The sequence below is a fragment of the Lissotriton helveticus genome, chromosome 1_1, assembly GCF_964261635.1.
Source record: "Lissotriton helveticus chromosome 1_1, aLisHel1.1, whole genome shotgun sequence".
Taxonomy (NCBI): Eukaryota; Metazoa; Chordata; class Amphibia; order Caudata; family Salamandridae; genus Lissotriton; species Lissotriton helveticus.
In genome coordinates, this window is record NC_136057.1 from 2,124,136,680 (window position 1) to 2,124,152,654 (window position 15,975).

Sequence of the window (15,975 nt, forward strand, 5' to 3'; positions counted from 1 at the left end):
CATTATTTTGCTCACCAAGCCACCCCAGTACAGAGTTTCTCAACCACTCTGCACAGGGACCTCTTGGTGCACTACTGTGTGGGGGATCAACCCCCATTGGCTGCTGAGGGTAGTTGGGGGCCAAGAACCCCTGATTTTGCCACAAGTAAGTCCCCCACAGCAGGATTGCTGAGATGTTGTCAGAGGCCCGCCCCCTTTCATAACAACTCTGCACAGTGGCCTCCTGGCACAATACGAGTTGGGGGGCTGAAGGCCCCTTGGCTGCTGAGGGTCGCTGGGGCCAAGAACCCCTATTGATGCCACAAGTAAGTCCCCCACAGCCGTATTGCTGAGACATTGTCAGAAGGCCCAACCTCCTTTCTCAACCACTCTGCACAGGGGCCACCTGGTGCACTACTGGCTGGGGGATGACGTTAAAAGTCGCCTTGGCTGCTGAGGGTCATTGAGGGCCAAGAACCCCTATTTTTGAGACAAATAGGTCCCCCACAGTGGGATTTGTCAGACCTTGTTGGAGGCCCCACCCCCTTTCTCAACCACTCTGCAAAGGGCTTGGGCCTCCTGGTTCACTACAGGTTGCAGCTGCAGTCGCTCGTGGTCGATTGCACTCACCTATAGCCCAAAACAATTTTGCTCCATTGCGGAGTGCAGAGTTTATCAGTAACTCCGCATTTGGAGCAAAACCAGGAGTTGCGGAATTTCACAAACTCAGCACCGTAGTGAAATTTCATGCCCAGTCCTAGTTATTAATAACAGACTCACTCAGAGACAAATGCACCCACTCCCAGACCTACTTAGACACTTATGGACACACTCACAGAGACAGTCTGACACTCACACAACCACTCACAGACCCACTCGGACATTCATGCACCCACTCACTCATCCACTACCTCACATATTACTCATGACATGGTCAGTCACGTCACTGATGACATCCCAATTGATACCACAAATGGCATCACTGATGACATCATCTGCAGAACCATTCACACTGCTTTTCTATCAAAGTCTTTAAGCATAGGATTAGCACAGTTCTAGAGTTAGAAAGGGACAAAGTATTTTGCCAGTCCTACAGTAAAGTCTTTAACCATAGGACCAGCACAGTGCTGTCCTTGCCAAGCTGTAAAATGACAAAAGTAATTTACCACTCCAGGCACAGTATTACAGCTTTGAATTGGTAAAATGCCAACCTGAAATGAGTAAAAGCAACCCTTGACACAGTGTTTCGCTCTAATAAGCTGTAATACTGTGCCTGGAGTGGTAAATTGCTTTTGTCATTTTACAGCTCGGCAAGGACAGCACTGGGCTAGTCTTATGATTAAAGACTTTGCTGTAGAAATGGCAAAATACTTTGTCCATTTCTATCTCGGTGTGGATAGCACTGTGCTAATCCTATGCTTAAAGACTTTGATAGAAAAGTAAGCGTGGGGGTAAAATCCGTTTTGCGGGCGAATTTGCGAATTATTGACGATTTCCCGATCCGCGAATCGTGCGAAATTACCCAATAATTCGCAAATTCGCAAGCTACAAATTATTTTGCTTGGTCGCGCTTGAAAAATACAATATCACGCGTGCGGCGTTGACTTGTTTTTCTCCCGGTTTTGTGTGTGTGCGCCATTTTTGATCTTGCTGCGTGATCGCACGAGAGTTTTTCAAACGCAATTACGTCATCGCGGCTTGCCATCTTGCACGACGAGAGTTTGACAACGCGAGTACGTCATAAATGCCCACGACGGCGCGCAGCTGACTTCCGGCGGGAGGTTTGAACAGCTCGCGTTCCCAAAATTGCAAAAATTGCAATTCTGCACAAGAAATCCACCGCAGGAAGCATAAACCTTGTGAAAATGATGATTTTGATCAGAATAACTCCTCAGATTGACATTTGACTGCACTTTTTGGTGCAGGAGTCCATTTTTTGGGGTGGGGTGGGAGGAAGGAAGTATCCCAGAGTCTCCAACTTCCTGTTCCTGTCCAGCAGGCTCCTCCCAGTGCTTTGTCCATGTACTGGCCACTTTTCATTTGGCTGTGGAGCTGGAAGGATTACTTTTTCTTGCTGCTGGTGGATTTTTGTATTTGAGGACTTTTTGGACTTTGGAGTTTGGATCACTTTTGGACTTGAGATTTTACAAGTAAGTTGGTGTTGTTTGTTTGGGGCATTGCAGTTGAGGCAACTCCAGTTCTAAAACTTTTTTCACAACTTTAACAAAATATATATTGTGGTGGGTAGCTAGTCACAGTATCCAGTAGGCCCAGGGATAGTCATGGGTGCATGATACAACTGTTTCTCTGACTTTTATTTAACTTAATTCTCATTTATGTCATGGAATTTTAGCTCACTGTTATATGTTTTTTTTTTTTTGGGGTGCCTGTAAAGCCTCACTAGCCAGTAGGCCCAGGGGCAGTGAGTGGTGCATGGACCAAGTCTTTCTGTGGGGTGTCTTGAATTTAAACATCATTGAGGGCATGGATGGCATGGGATTGATGTGTTTTTCGATTTTTGGGGGTGTTGTTGGGGACTGGCCATGTGGGTGGGGGCCATTTTGAGTGCTGGTACAGGCAGGGCCTGGCCATGTGCTGAGGGGCAAGGGGCCATTTTGAAGGCAGGCAGTGTTCTCAGGCCTGCACCCATTTTGCCTAGCTTTCATCCATTATGCCCAGGGGTACTCAGTGGTGCATGGGCCTAGTCTTTCTGTGGGGTGTCTTGAATTTAAACATCATTGAGGGCATGGTTGGCATGGGATTGTGGTGATTATTATGTGTTTTTCGATTTTTGGGGGTGTTGTTGGGGACTGGCCATGTGGGTGGGGGCCATTTTTAGTGCTGGTACAGGCAGGGCCTGGCCATGTGCTGGGGGCAAGGGGCCCTTTTGAAGGCAGGCAGTGTTCTCAGGCCTGCACCCACTTTGCCTAGCTTTCATCCATTATGCCCAGGGGTACTCAGTGGTGCATGGGCCTAGTCTTTCTGTGGGGTGTCTTAAATTTAAACATCATTGAGGGCATGGAATTGTGGTGATTTGTATGTGTTTTTCGACTTTTTGGGGTGTATAACTGATGTTCCTCTGTCTTCCATTGCTTTTAGGTGCACAAGAGAACCACCAGTGCCAGGAAGAAGTCCTGCAGCGGTGTGTGCAGCACAACGTCACGCGACGTCACATGTGGCCACAGACAAGAGTGCCACTGCCAGTAAGAAGGAGCAGAAGAAGCAAGTGGCACCACCTACCAAGCAGACTGGTGTGCCCACCGACACCTTTTTTGGGAAAAAAAACTACGCCTGCAGCAGCAGCGGAGTCCGCCGGGGACCAAGCTAGAAGCAGCACCTCCGCCTCATTGGGGTCAGTGCCACCACGCCAAGTTAGGTCCAAGACCATGAGTGCTGCTGCGGCAGCCACTTTGGTTGTTCAATCACCTTTGACCAGTGACGTTGGCTCATCACAAGAAAGTACCATCCAATCAATGCCAGGTGTAACTCAGCTGGCGAGTGTTCAACAATCACAGCCGCAACGACAACCACAAGTGCAACTAGTACAAGCGCAAGTACATGGGCAAGGAGAGGCGCAAGTACATGGGCAATGACAGGAGCAAGTACATGGGCAAGCAGAGGCGCAAGGACATGGGCAAGGAGAGGCGCAAGTACATGCACAAGGAGAGGCGCAAGTAGAGGTGCATGGAGAGGTGCAACTACTAGAGGTTCATGGAGCGGCACAACTGCCTACAACGCTTGCTCCTCCAGAAGTAGGGGCACATCAGGAAATTGATATTCAAGTGGAGGTATCATCCGAGGAAGCCACTCCTCCTGAGGATGATACATTGTCTCCCAGATCCCCAGCAAGAAAAAGGTTAAGGAGGGCTGCTACTACTACTACAAGTTCTTCTTCAAGCCCCCTTCATTCTGATGACCTTGATCTTGATTGGAACCCAGCAATGCAGTCTGACAGTGCGGCACGCCATGAGCCGACAAAGGTAGCTAAGCCTAAAAGGAAGGTTCCCTCAAGGCTCCGACTTATGGGTGATGACGACGAACAAGAAGTGGTGTCTTATGCTGCTGATGAACAGTCTGATGACGACCCAGTCATCACAGACGTCACTCCAGCCACAGCGGGCATGCAGCAGACAAACATTTTAACCCTAGCCCGAATGGCTGCTGAGCGGGATGATGGTGGCGTGGCACTGGGACCACCACCAACACAGTTAACTACAACACCAACATGACCTACAGCTTCCATATTTTCTCGTCAGAAGGGCCGGCAGGGACCTCCATCCATCTTGACCTCCATTACCTCAAGTAGTGGTACTGTAAGTGAACAACGGAAACAAATTCAGCCACGCCCATCCTCCGCTTCATCTGGCATTGAAAGTCGAAGTAGCACCTCCACCACCAGCAGACATCTCCAGTCCCCAGTTTGGAACTTCTTTACTGTTGCAAAAAGGCGGAAAACATGGTCGTTTGTTCGATTTGTAAAGTATCAATTAGTCGGGGTAAGCTTGGTACCAACTATGGTACCGGAGGCCAGAGAGGTCATCTCAAACAACACCACCCTATCCAGTGGTATAAGCACCTAAGTGACATCGAGGAAGCCAAAACAAAAACAAATCAAAATGTATCCCTTGATATTGAATCTGATGATGACGAGAGGCTGATCGTGCAGGGGGGAAGTGAAGAAGCGGCAGACATTTTTTCTGGTACACCCAGTACCCCTGGCAGTAGCACTGCAGTGGTAGCGCCCACACCCTCTACCCCTGCAACATGTATGAGGCACACTGAGTGTCTGGGACAGACACCAATGCAAAAAACTAAATCAATGAGCCTAACTGGTGTGAAGTCTGCATCATCATCATCATCATCATCATCACGTAAAATGGTCCAGCCCACCATTAGCGGAATGTTCTGGTCGGATGCGCCATTTGAACGCAACCACCCAACGGTGTGTCTGTATAACGCAAAGCTGGCTAAAATGCTAGCGCTGGACCTTCTCCCTTTCTCTTTCGTGGAAGGGGTGGGTTTTCGTGAATTGGTGGCAACAGTCTGCCCTAAATGGAAGGTTCCTAGCCGGTCCTATTTTGCAAGGGTTGCTGTTCCAGCACTACATCAAGATGTGCTGGAGGTGATTGGTGCAGCTATTCTGCAGAGTGCTGTTCACACTATCCACATGACAACAGACATGTAGACCAGTTGCCAAGCCCTTGATTACATGTGCATCACTGCACACTGGGTCTCTTTTGCAGGGGTCGAAAAACAGTTAAAACACAAAGATGTTGACACGGAGGAAGTTTTTAAAGCTACTCGCAAACATGCAACAGTAGGCATGTTTGCCATCGGGAAATCTCACACTTCATCTAACCTTTTGGAGGAGTTCGACAGGAAGGTCAATGAATGGCTGCATCCAAGAAATCGCACAGTTGGTTATGTTTCCACGGATAATGGCAGTAATATAGTTAAGGCCATGGAGCTAGGTGGCTGTTTCAGAGTGCCGTGTTTGGCACACAGTATTAACATCGTGGTGCAAGCCTTTTTGAAAACAGAAGCGCCAGTCTCCAAATTACTGACCAACTGCCGAAGAATCTGCTCACATTTCAACCATTCTTTTAAGGCCCGGAAGCAGCCGAGGAGCCTTCAATATGAACGTAAACTGCCAGTCAAAGGACTAATCCAGGAGGTGGCAACAAGTTGGAACTCAACCTTTTACATGCTTGAGTGTCTGTCTGAGCAGTGGGAGGTAATACATGAGTATGTCTTTAAACTGGGTTCTACTCATAAAGACATGGGGCTAGAGTTGGAGGAAGGGAAGCTAATTGCAAGCCTGACAGACATGCTTCGTCCTTTTGAGCTCTTCACACGTGCAGTCAACAGGGAGGACTGTTCTTTGAGCAAAGCTATCCCATTGTTGCGCATGCTAGAGCACCAACTGAAGGAGGTGATTTCAATGTTCCGAGATGATGGTGAAAAGCGAGAAGCATATGATTTGGCAGAGAAGTTATTAAGGCACCTACTTGACAATGAAAGGCTTAAAAAGATACATACAGAACAACATTACATTACATTTGTGCCACTATTCTTGATCCACGGTACAAAAAGGCAGTGGCTAGCAAAGCATTCATTCCTTTTGATGAAGCAGATGTTTCAAAGTACAAACATTGGCTAGCTGTGTCAGCCACTCGGTTCGAAAGAGAGCGGCAGAACCTTCAAGGAGGCAGCACAAGTACAACTGAACCAGCAGGCCATCCGGCGTCAAGTTCCACTTCTCAATCTGTGGCCGAAGGGAGTCACTTTCTCTCGCAGCCGTTAACAACACCAGCAACCGTATCATCATCCTCCTCACCAGCACCAGGCTGCCCAAAAATATTGTCGGAAGGGGATTGGCTATCTCAGCAAGGGTTTGCTCGGTCCACTGATGAAAAGGTTGCATATGGTATGCAAAGTGGATCAACCCTGGAGAACCTTGAGTCGGTGGTGCAGGCCTATCTGGATGACCCAACAGAGGTCTGTCATAATGAGAACCCATTGGAATGTTGGTATACGAAAAGCTCTGTATGGCGACTGATCACCTACCTGGCTCTAAATTATTTGTCTTGCCCACTCGCAAGTGTGTCTTCTGAACGTGTTTTCAGTGCTGCTGGTGCCATTGTTACTTCAAAAAGGACCCGCCTTTTGCCCAAAAATGTGGAGAGGTTAACAATAATTATGATGAATCAGCACTTCATACCACCCGATAAAAATACGTGAATGCACGCAGGAAGAAGAGGACACCGACTTAGGTGACGCCAACGGAAGTTCTTCTCGGTCACCAGACCTACTCCCGTCTCAATTCGTAGACTTGGAGGACGAGCTCTGCTTCCCTGACACCGATGCCTGAAAATTACTTCCTTTTTTTCCATACTTATACACTTTTATTCCTGTGTGTCTTTCTTTGTTTTGCTACTTTTACCACAACAAAAAACTCTAATCACCTAATCACAACAAGTCCATCATCAGCACTGTCTTCATCTTATTTTCCTTATTGATTTGAAGGTGCTGCAGTCTGCATTCAGATGTTCACAAGTTCACAACTCAATCATGCTCCTCTATCCTCCTAGTCCAGACTCCCCCTATCCATTTCTCTCAAGGCAGATGGATGGATTATGGAGAAAAAACAAACTTTGTCTTCGTAGACGAGTCCCCTCAAGTGGGAGTGAAGTAACTGACTGACTACATGCTTGCTGATTGTTTACAGACCTACTTCTGAAATTTACAGGAGAGGCTGCCCTGTGGGCCCTCACTTTCCGAAGAAGATGAGGACAAAAAGTAGAACAGGTAATGAATAATGAGAAGATGGCATGCAGTGGACAGCAATGGCTGTCTGTCTCTGTTGAAACCAATTGCTGTTTGTTTTTTGTGAACAGCGCAATTTGCCATGTTTTGAATATACCAGTGTTGCAGGTTTTTGGGGGTTTCTTTGGGGGTGTTCTAGATTTGCAGTGCTGGGTCGGGGGATCTGGGAGCACTGCTGGCACAGTCTAATGTCGATTGCATTTGGTTTTCGGGAAATCCATGGTGGAAAAGGGGAGTTAGGGCCCAGCTGCACTGCGCATTTGGACTGAATTCCAGGTTGGCCCGAAATTTGCTAAGTCTCACTTTTTAAGGTTTTGCTTTTTGGCTGTTTGGGGGTCTTCTACTTGTTTCCGCCTGGGTTGACGGGTCTGGGGGCATTGCTGGGAAGGTCTCATACCGGATAAAAGTGTTTTGGAGGAAATCGGAGCTGAAAAAGTTTTTGCATTTTTGCTCACTTGCTTGTCTTTGGGGTGCTGTTTGGGGGTGGGTTTTGGGGTCTGGGAGCACTGCTGGCACAGTCTAATGTTGATTGCATTTGTTTTTCAGGAAATCCATGGTGAAAAACGGGAGTTATGTTCTAGCTGCACAGCGCGCTTGGAGTGATTTTGGAATGAGGCCTAAATATTTCTAAGTGTGAGCTTTTCCGGTTTTGCTTTTTGGCTGTTTGGGGGTCTTCTACTTGTTTCCCCCTGGGTTGATGGGTCTGGGGGCATTGCTGGGAAGGTCTAATACCGGATAAAAGTGTTTTGGATAAAATACATGGTGAAAAAGTATTTCACTTTTTAGCGTTTTCGCTCACTTTCGTGTTTTCGGGGGCCTGCTTGGGGGGTTCCTGGTGTTTGGGGTGGGTTTTTGTGTCTTGGAGCACCGCTGGGTATGGATACTTTTGATTGCAAGAGGTTTGAAGCAAATCCATGGTGGCAAAGGGGAGTTAGGGCCTAGCTGCAGAGCGCGCGCGGAGTGATTTTGTAAATTTGCCTGAAAATTTCTAAGTCCCCATTTTTGTATATTTGCTTTTTGGCTGTTTGGGGGTCTTCTACTTGTTTACGCCTGGGTTGACGGGTCTGGGGGCATTGCTGGGAATGTCTAATACCGGATAAAAGTGTTTTGGATGAAATACACGGTGAAAAAAGTTTTTCACTTTTTAGCGTTTTTGCTCACTTTCGTGTTTTCGGGGGGCTGCTTGGGGGGTTCCTGGTGTTTGGGGGTGGGTTTTGGGGTCTTGGATCAACACTGGGTATGGATACTTTTGATTGCAAGAGGTTTGAAGCAAATCCATGGTGGCAAAGGGGAGTTAGGGCCTAGCTGCAGAGCACGCGTGGAGTGATTTTGGAAATGTGCCTGAAAATTTCTAAGTCCCCATTTTTGTATATTTGCTTTTTGGCTGTTTGAGGGCCTTCTACTTGTTTCTGCCTGGGTTGACGGGTCTGGGGGCATTGCTGGGAAGGTCTAATACCGGATAAAAGTGTTTTGGAGAAAATCGGAGCTGAAAAGGTTTTGCGTTTTTGCTCACTTGCTTGTCTTTGGGGTGCTGTTTGGGGGGTTCCTGGTGTTTGGGGGTGGGTTTTGGGGTCTGGGAGCAATGCTGGCACAGTCTAATGTTGATTGCATTTGTTTTTCAGGAAATCCATGGTGGAAAACGGGAGTTATGGCCTAGCTGCACAGCGTGCTTGGAGTGATTTTGGAATGAGGCCTAAATATTTCTGTGTGAGCTTTTCCGGTTTTGCTTTTTGGCTGTTTGGGGGTCTTCTACTTTTTTCCGCCTGGGTTGATGGGTCTAGGGGCACTGCTGGGAAGGTCTAATACCGGATAAAAGTGTTTTGGATAAAATACATCGTGAAAAAGTATTTCACTTTTTAGCGTTTTCTCTCACTTTTGTGTTTTTGGGGGCCTGCTTGAGGGGGTTCCTGGTGTTTGGGGGTGGGTTTTGGGGTCTTGGAGCAATGCTGGGTATGGATACTTTTGATTGCAAGAGGTTTGAAGCTAATCCATGGTGGCAAAGGGGAGTCAGGGTCTAGCTGCACAGTGCACGCGGAGTGATTTGGGAAATTTGCCTGAAAATTTCTGTTCCCATTTTTGTATATTTGCTTTTTGGCTGTTTGGGGGCCTTCTTCTTTTTTCCGCCTGGGTTGACGGGTCTGGGGGCATTGCTGGGAAGGTCTAATACCGGATAAAAGTGTTTTGGAGAAAATCGGAGCTGAAAAAGTTTTTGCGTTTTTGCTCACTTGCTTGTCTTTGGGGTGCTGTTTGGGGGGTTCCTGGTGTTTGGGGGTGGGTTTTGGGGTCTGGGAGCACTCCTGGCACAGTCTAATTTTGATTGCATTTGTTTTTCAGGAAATCCATGGTGGAAAACGGGAGTTATGGCCTAACTGCACAGCGCGTTTGGACAGAATTGAAAGAAGGCTGATTCTAAGTATGAGATTTTCCATTTTTGCATTTTGCCTGTTAGGGGGTGTTCTGCTTTTTTGCGGGTGGGTTGGCGGGTCTTGGGTCATTGCTGGGAAGGTCTAATACCGGATAAAAGTGGTTTGGAGAAAATCCATGCTGAAAAGCGTTTTGGCACTTTTTTAACTTAGGGCTCGTTAGGTATTGCATGTGTTTGAGAGTGTTCTAGATTTTTGCAACTGGGTTCTGGGGTCTTAGAGCACTCGTGGGAATGTGTAATTTTGGTTGCAAGTGGTTTGAAGAAAATCCATGGTGGGAAAGGGGGGATTTGGCCTAGTTAAAGAAAGTGTTTGCCACTATTCTTAACTTAGGGCTCGTTAGGGTTAGCAGTATTGTATTGCATGTGTTTGGGCGGGGTTCTAGATTTTTACGACTGGGTGGGGTCTTGGAACACTTGTTGGAATGTCTAATTTTGATTGCAAGTGGTTTGAAGAAAATCCATGGTGAAAAAGGGGGGTTTTGGCTATACTTTCTGAGTGCGTTTTGGCACGATTTGAAATTAGGCCTCTGCGAGGTAGCAGCAGTATTCTGCACGTTTTTGGGAGGGTAATGTGGGGTGTTCTAGATTTTGGGGATTGTCATCTCTGAAAGTGACAGTATAATTTTTGCACTACACAGCGTGCCTTATATATTTTTTTCTCCGAGGTGTCTTTAACACTTACTGTTGAATTTTTCCATCATCAATTACAGGCAGGCTTTTACCCTGTGCCATCGATGTACTACTCAGGCTTACAATGAGCGATCCGTAAATCCGCATCAGGCAGGCAGTGGACAGTCAGTGTGTCTGGTCACCAAGATTGATCGACGGAGCATCCGATGGAATGAAGGAGTACCGCGAATAAGAGGAATGGCTGGATGCATCAACTTCACAAATTCAACGGGACAACTACAAAAAACAGTAACAGTATCCAAAATTCTCCTTATCTTTTAAATGATATTCTTGTGAACTTGAACTTACTTCTACGAGTGTGACTTTGTGTGATCTCTGCTTCAAATTCATCCCTCCAGCTATTTGATACGTCTTTGCTATGTTTAACACGAATTTAATGTTCTAAGTGTTTATTCTCTGAGGGCAGAGAGGCAAGTGAAATTGCGTAATGACTGCAGCCCTGTACTGCCAACCTGTTGCTTCGTAGTTACTAGTAAGTTGCAGTAAGTAGTAGTACTACTTTTCAGTAAGCTAACCATCCATTTAGTAAACAACTTCTGGCATGCAGTAGTGCACTTCCTTTATGTCCCTTTAAAGGTTTATCAATATCTTGAAATCCAAAGATGTGTCTCTCTTCATTTGTTGTTTGACTGTCCATGCTGTGTTTTTTTTCCTCTCTACCAAACTTTCCCAAAAAAAACCCATTCCCATCCAATTTTCAAACCCTAAGCCTCTTCCCCCGGTCTGTGTAGTATTTCATTGAGGTGTGACTGACAACAACAATAAATTCCACACACTTGCTGGGGAGGATAAGGTCAAAGCAACCAGAAGTTCATGTGCGCCATCGTGGATTGATAATAAGAACATCCTCCTCCTACACGACGTGAACAATCTAATGCTTAATGCGTACCTTACGTTGGCACTGCTTAGGCTACAATTTAGGGCACTGTTCTGTACCGTACTATCTATTGTACTGTTTCTAATGCTACGCTCAGGCCACTCAATGTTTAATTTCCTCTTTTTTTCATATGGTGATACTGCAAGTGTATACCACTACTGCTACCAGCACAACAATGATATTGCATCCGTCGAGGATTCAAGTCAACAACCAACCTTAATCACCATTTGCAATGCAGCCAGCCCTGGGGCTACCCCGATTCTCAAACACGAATCACAGGTAAGATAAGCATTTTGGAGAGGTAGAATAAAGGGCTAGGACTGGGAGGAGAGCAGAGATTGCCAGTACTACTAGTAAAGTACTAGTAGGGCTACTGAATTCACTAACTCGGTTACTGGCACTTTGGTACATTTCAGGACTAGATGTTTCATTCATGCTGGTAAGTTAGAAGAAACCAAACGTCCAGTAACCACCGCCCACCCCCACACAAAATATTATGAACACGTATACTATGTTTTAGTATGAAAAATAATTATTAAGAAATATATTGAGGTAGTCAAAAAATGAAATAAATTAACCCAACTCACCCCCCTACCTAACCCCAACCAATGTCCAAAAGTCAAAAAGTCCCCTTTTCCAAACACCCAATCCCCCCCCCCAACAGTCTTTAAAAAAGGGGCAAGGGACAGTCACTTCCTCCGGTGGCGTAGTTTTGCAAGCTGTTGCTTCATGTCCCGCTGCTCTTTGCGGAGGTCCCGTAGCTGGCGCTGATGTTTTTCGGCCAACCGCTCCAGGTAGTCCACTCTTTTGCGTAGTCGGCGCACACGAACTATCCAGGATCTGGGAGGGCCGCTGATATTGTTGCTGCTGTGCGGCGGCGGCGGGAGGCTGTCGGGCCACGGCTCCGTTTGGCTGGAGGCTTCTGGCTGGTGGACCCGGGGGCAGTGGAGGAGGATGTAGATGTTGATGTCTCCTCATGCTCCCGAGCCCACAACCGCCGATACTCGACACAAATAGCCTCCAGCTTACGGACCCTGGCCCGGACAGCCATCTCCTTACGGGTGAGCTTTTTGGGAGTAGCATCTATGAAGAATGAAGTAAAAATACTGTAGCCAATAGTCTTTAACATAAAGTCAAAATAATTCAACGGAAGGTTGTCACTCAGTAACACCAGCAAGTAGCAAACACAGTATAACATTTTGGCATGTATCTTTCCGACGTCTTTGAAGGCCTGTGACACTGTGAGTTTCAGGAATTCCACTAGCAGCACTATAGGGTGACTCACTACTACATACATAGTCAGAGAGTACTAAAAAAAGGCCTTTTTTCTCTTGTTTTGCAAAATAAATTACTGGTACGTGAACTTGTGGTAGCCGCCATAATGGCAGCTCACTCAGCTTTCACCCAAGAAATACAGACACAGGCCATGATGATGCAGACTCGCAGTACTTTAAGCAGTACATGCAGGTGGGGATAGGAATGTCTTACTTTTCTATAGGGGTGGCACTGCCACTGGCCATACTTCATCCACCCAGCGTCTGCTCTACTACATCATATACCTCTGCTATCAACGAGGAGGATAAAGAAGATAACATCCAGGCTTCCAAAGTATGTCTATGATTCTTCTTAATGTCTCAAATGTACCAACATTTCTAACACCCTTTTTATTATATTTTGGAAACCGCCCTCTTCTTTCTTATGTTGAATTGTATTCAACAAAACCATTCTTTACAGTCATAAATAAATATTAAGACTTGCTCGTCCTTCTTTTCACCCTTCTTTAACTTTTCGTTCTTCACATCCCTAAACTACATCTGATATTACTTGGCTTCACAATAAAAATTTGCCAGCTGAGTTGAAGTGAAATGGAGGGGGCCATTGGTTACCAGAGAAGTACCGCCGCTAATGCTATTAAAAGTCAAGGTTGACTGTCTTCTCCGTGATAGCCCAAAAAGTAGTTCTAAGTTAATAAATGTTCTTGACAGTACAGTGTACTTATACTAGTGTACTGTGTACTACTGTACAGTACATTATACACTCCTTTACGAGCCTACTCAAAAAAAATTCAATAAGTAAGGAGTATAATAACTTACCACCATCCGCCGCCGCTGAGTCTTCCCCCCGGGCTCCTCCTGTTGGCGCCGCTGCATCCAGAGTGGACCCCTCCGCACTGTTGGCCCCGGCACTGGTGGTCATCTGTGCCGCATCAGATATTGTGACGTCTAGGAAAAACATGACATATTTCAGATGCCATACACAACCCCCTATTTTGTCTCGTAATGGAAGAAAATGTTACATAACACATTTTTTCATTACTGGGTTTGAAAAAAAGTAACGGTTTTGGGGAGGGTGTTAACCTTTTATATGCTTATTCCATTAAATGTTACACTTCTTCCTATGACAACTGATGAATGCATGCTTAACGTGCACCATTTTTCTCATTACAGAAAGAAGATTCCATTGCCCTTCTGCCAGACGATTCACCAACTACTACTGAGTCATCACCAGCAGTACTTTAAGTACTTTAAAGAAGGCAGTGGCTCACGCACAGTTATTCTAATAATTTCCTGTGTCTGTTAACTATTATTAAGTTTGAGTCATAATAATTTCATTCATGGGAATGTTGTTTAAACTTTAACGTCATCTTCATCCATCAGAATACTACGCTATTAAAAATAAAGAAATAATGTTTTCATTTCTTAATTGAAAATAAAACTTTAAAACTAACAAACACTGTGTGGTTTTGGTTCACGAGTGAGTGAGCGGAAAGGTTTGAACTACTGCACTTGGCAGTCATGTTTCAGTGACTCAGATAGGACGGGACTCGGAGGTAGTCTTCTTCTGTTCTTCTGGGTCGTAAAATCATTGGTCAGACATTCTAGATAGTCGGTCAGGGGAATGGGGGTTCAACTTCTGTTCGGACTGAGGTATGTCGGAAGTCGAACCGCACCTATCATCAACAATGTCCTATTTATCTTGTCCATACTTCTTTGTGTGCAGAATAGTCCCTGAAACACTAGCAGTATGGGATGTGCTCCTCTCAAATCAAAAAGGCAACTGCTACTTTTTACTTGGTGTAAACAATGACATTTTGTTGTTTGAAATTGTCAAAGCACTTACATTAAGAAGACTGGAATAGACAGCAAGGGCAACCCAGAGGACTGCACTCAGTGCCTAGAGCTATTGCTGTATCAGAGTTTTGTTTCACACCGTTTGCCGAATGGGCAAGCTTAGCTACCTACACAGACCGACTCATAATTGTAAATAGTAGTAGCACAGAGAGTGATGGTAGAGGCAGGATAAGAATGTAGAAAGTAGTCTATTTAGAAGAAGATCAAAGACTATTTTGTAAAACATAGAATTATTAGGAACCAGTTTGTAATGAATAGGAGCTGTAAAAGATAGGGAAGTATAAGTATTAATATAACAATAGAACAACTTACTGGGGCCAGCAGAAGAGCCTGCAAGGGACTGAGCCTCTCCACCTTCTGCCACCGGAGTCTCTGTCGCCGCCGCCGCCTTGCCCCTGGGAGGTCCTGGTGATCATGAAATAATGAAACACAACATGGAGGATTGTTTTTTGGGAAATATTTGATTTCTTTGTACTCAATCTAAAATTATGTCGGGGAAACAAATTAACATCAATTGCATCTGATCTGGTCAACTAGGAGGATAGTAGTACAGTATTGCAAGATTCGCAGACCATCTAATAGGAAAGTTATGTAATTCACTAACTACATCAACAACAAAAAGGTGCTACTACGACTGCCAACACTCAGCAGCACGAGACGTCGCGTGACAGACACAGTCCGTCATCATGATTGCAGACCACTAACAAATGTCCTATAACAAGTAATAAATAATATACTCAACGTATCAATCCACCACTATCTCTTCAAAGTGGCAGCAGCAGGAGTACAAAGAAGGACTAGACTTGAGTCTACTGTCTCTAGCATTACGCAGTAATGCTCTCAAATGACTAAAAAGTTGCAAACAAGTAAGCATAGTAGCAGCGCCAACAACCAGGCGAGCACCTGCAATGACAGAAGCTATTCAAACATTAATTTACCTGCAATGTAATCGAATCAGCAGCATTCGTACTCTTCAGGAAAAAAATAGATTAGCAATATAACAGAGCAGAAGGAAAAAAGTAGTTATTAAATAGCTACTTACCAAGGCCAGGGATCTCCACACCGAGCAGGTCGAGCATGTCATGCTCCCGGTCCAAGATGTCACTCCACCGGTGCGTCACTTGCTGGTTGGTGTGCCGGACCCCAGACTCCTTATACATGCGCCGGCACAGCTTCTCCCACAGCTGGCGACGCTCCCGGAGGCCGTAACCGGAAGCAATCCGCCCACCTGCTGCCACGGTTTTAGGGAAGTGGACTTGCACAAACACCATCATGGCGGCCACCTCCACCGCGGAGAAGATCTCCCTGGCCTGGACTTCCTCCCCCCTCAAACGCCTGCAAGGGAGCCCGGTACGGGGTGCTGGGCCCTTCCCCTTGCCCTTGTCGCCTCCCTTAGCCATTGTCCTGGGCACAAGAAGAAAGAAAGAAGAATAGGTGTGAAAAAAATAAGCGAGAGAGAGAAAGAAATAAAGTAGGTAATAAAGTAACAAAAAGTAAAAAAAAACACAAAATATAGATGTAGGAAATTGAAGAGAGAGATAAGCAAA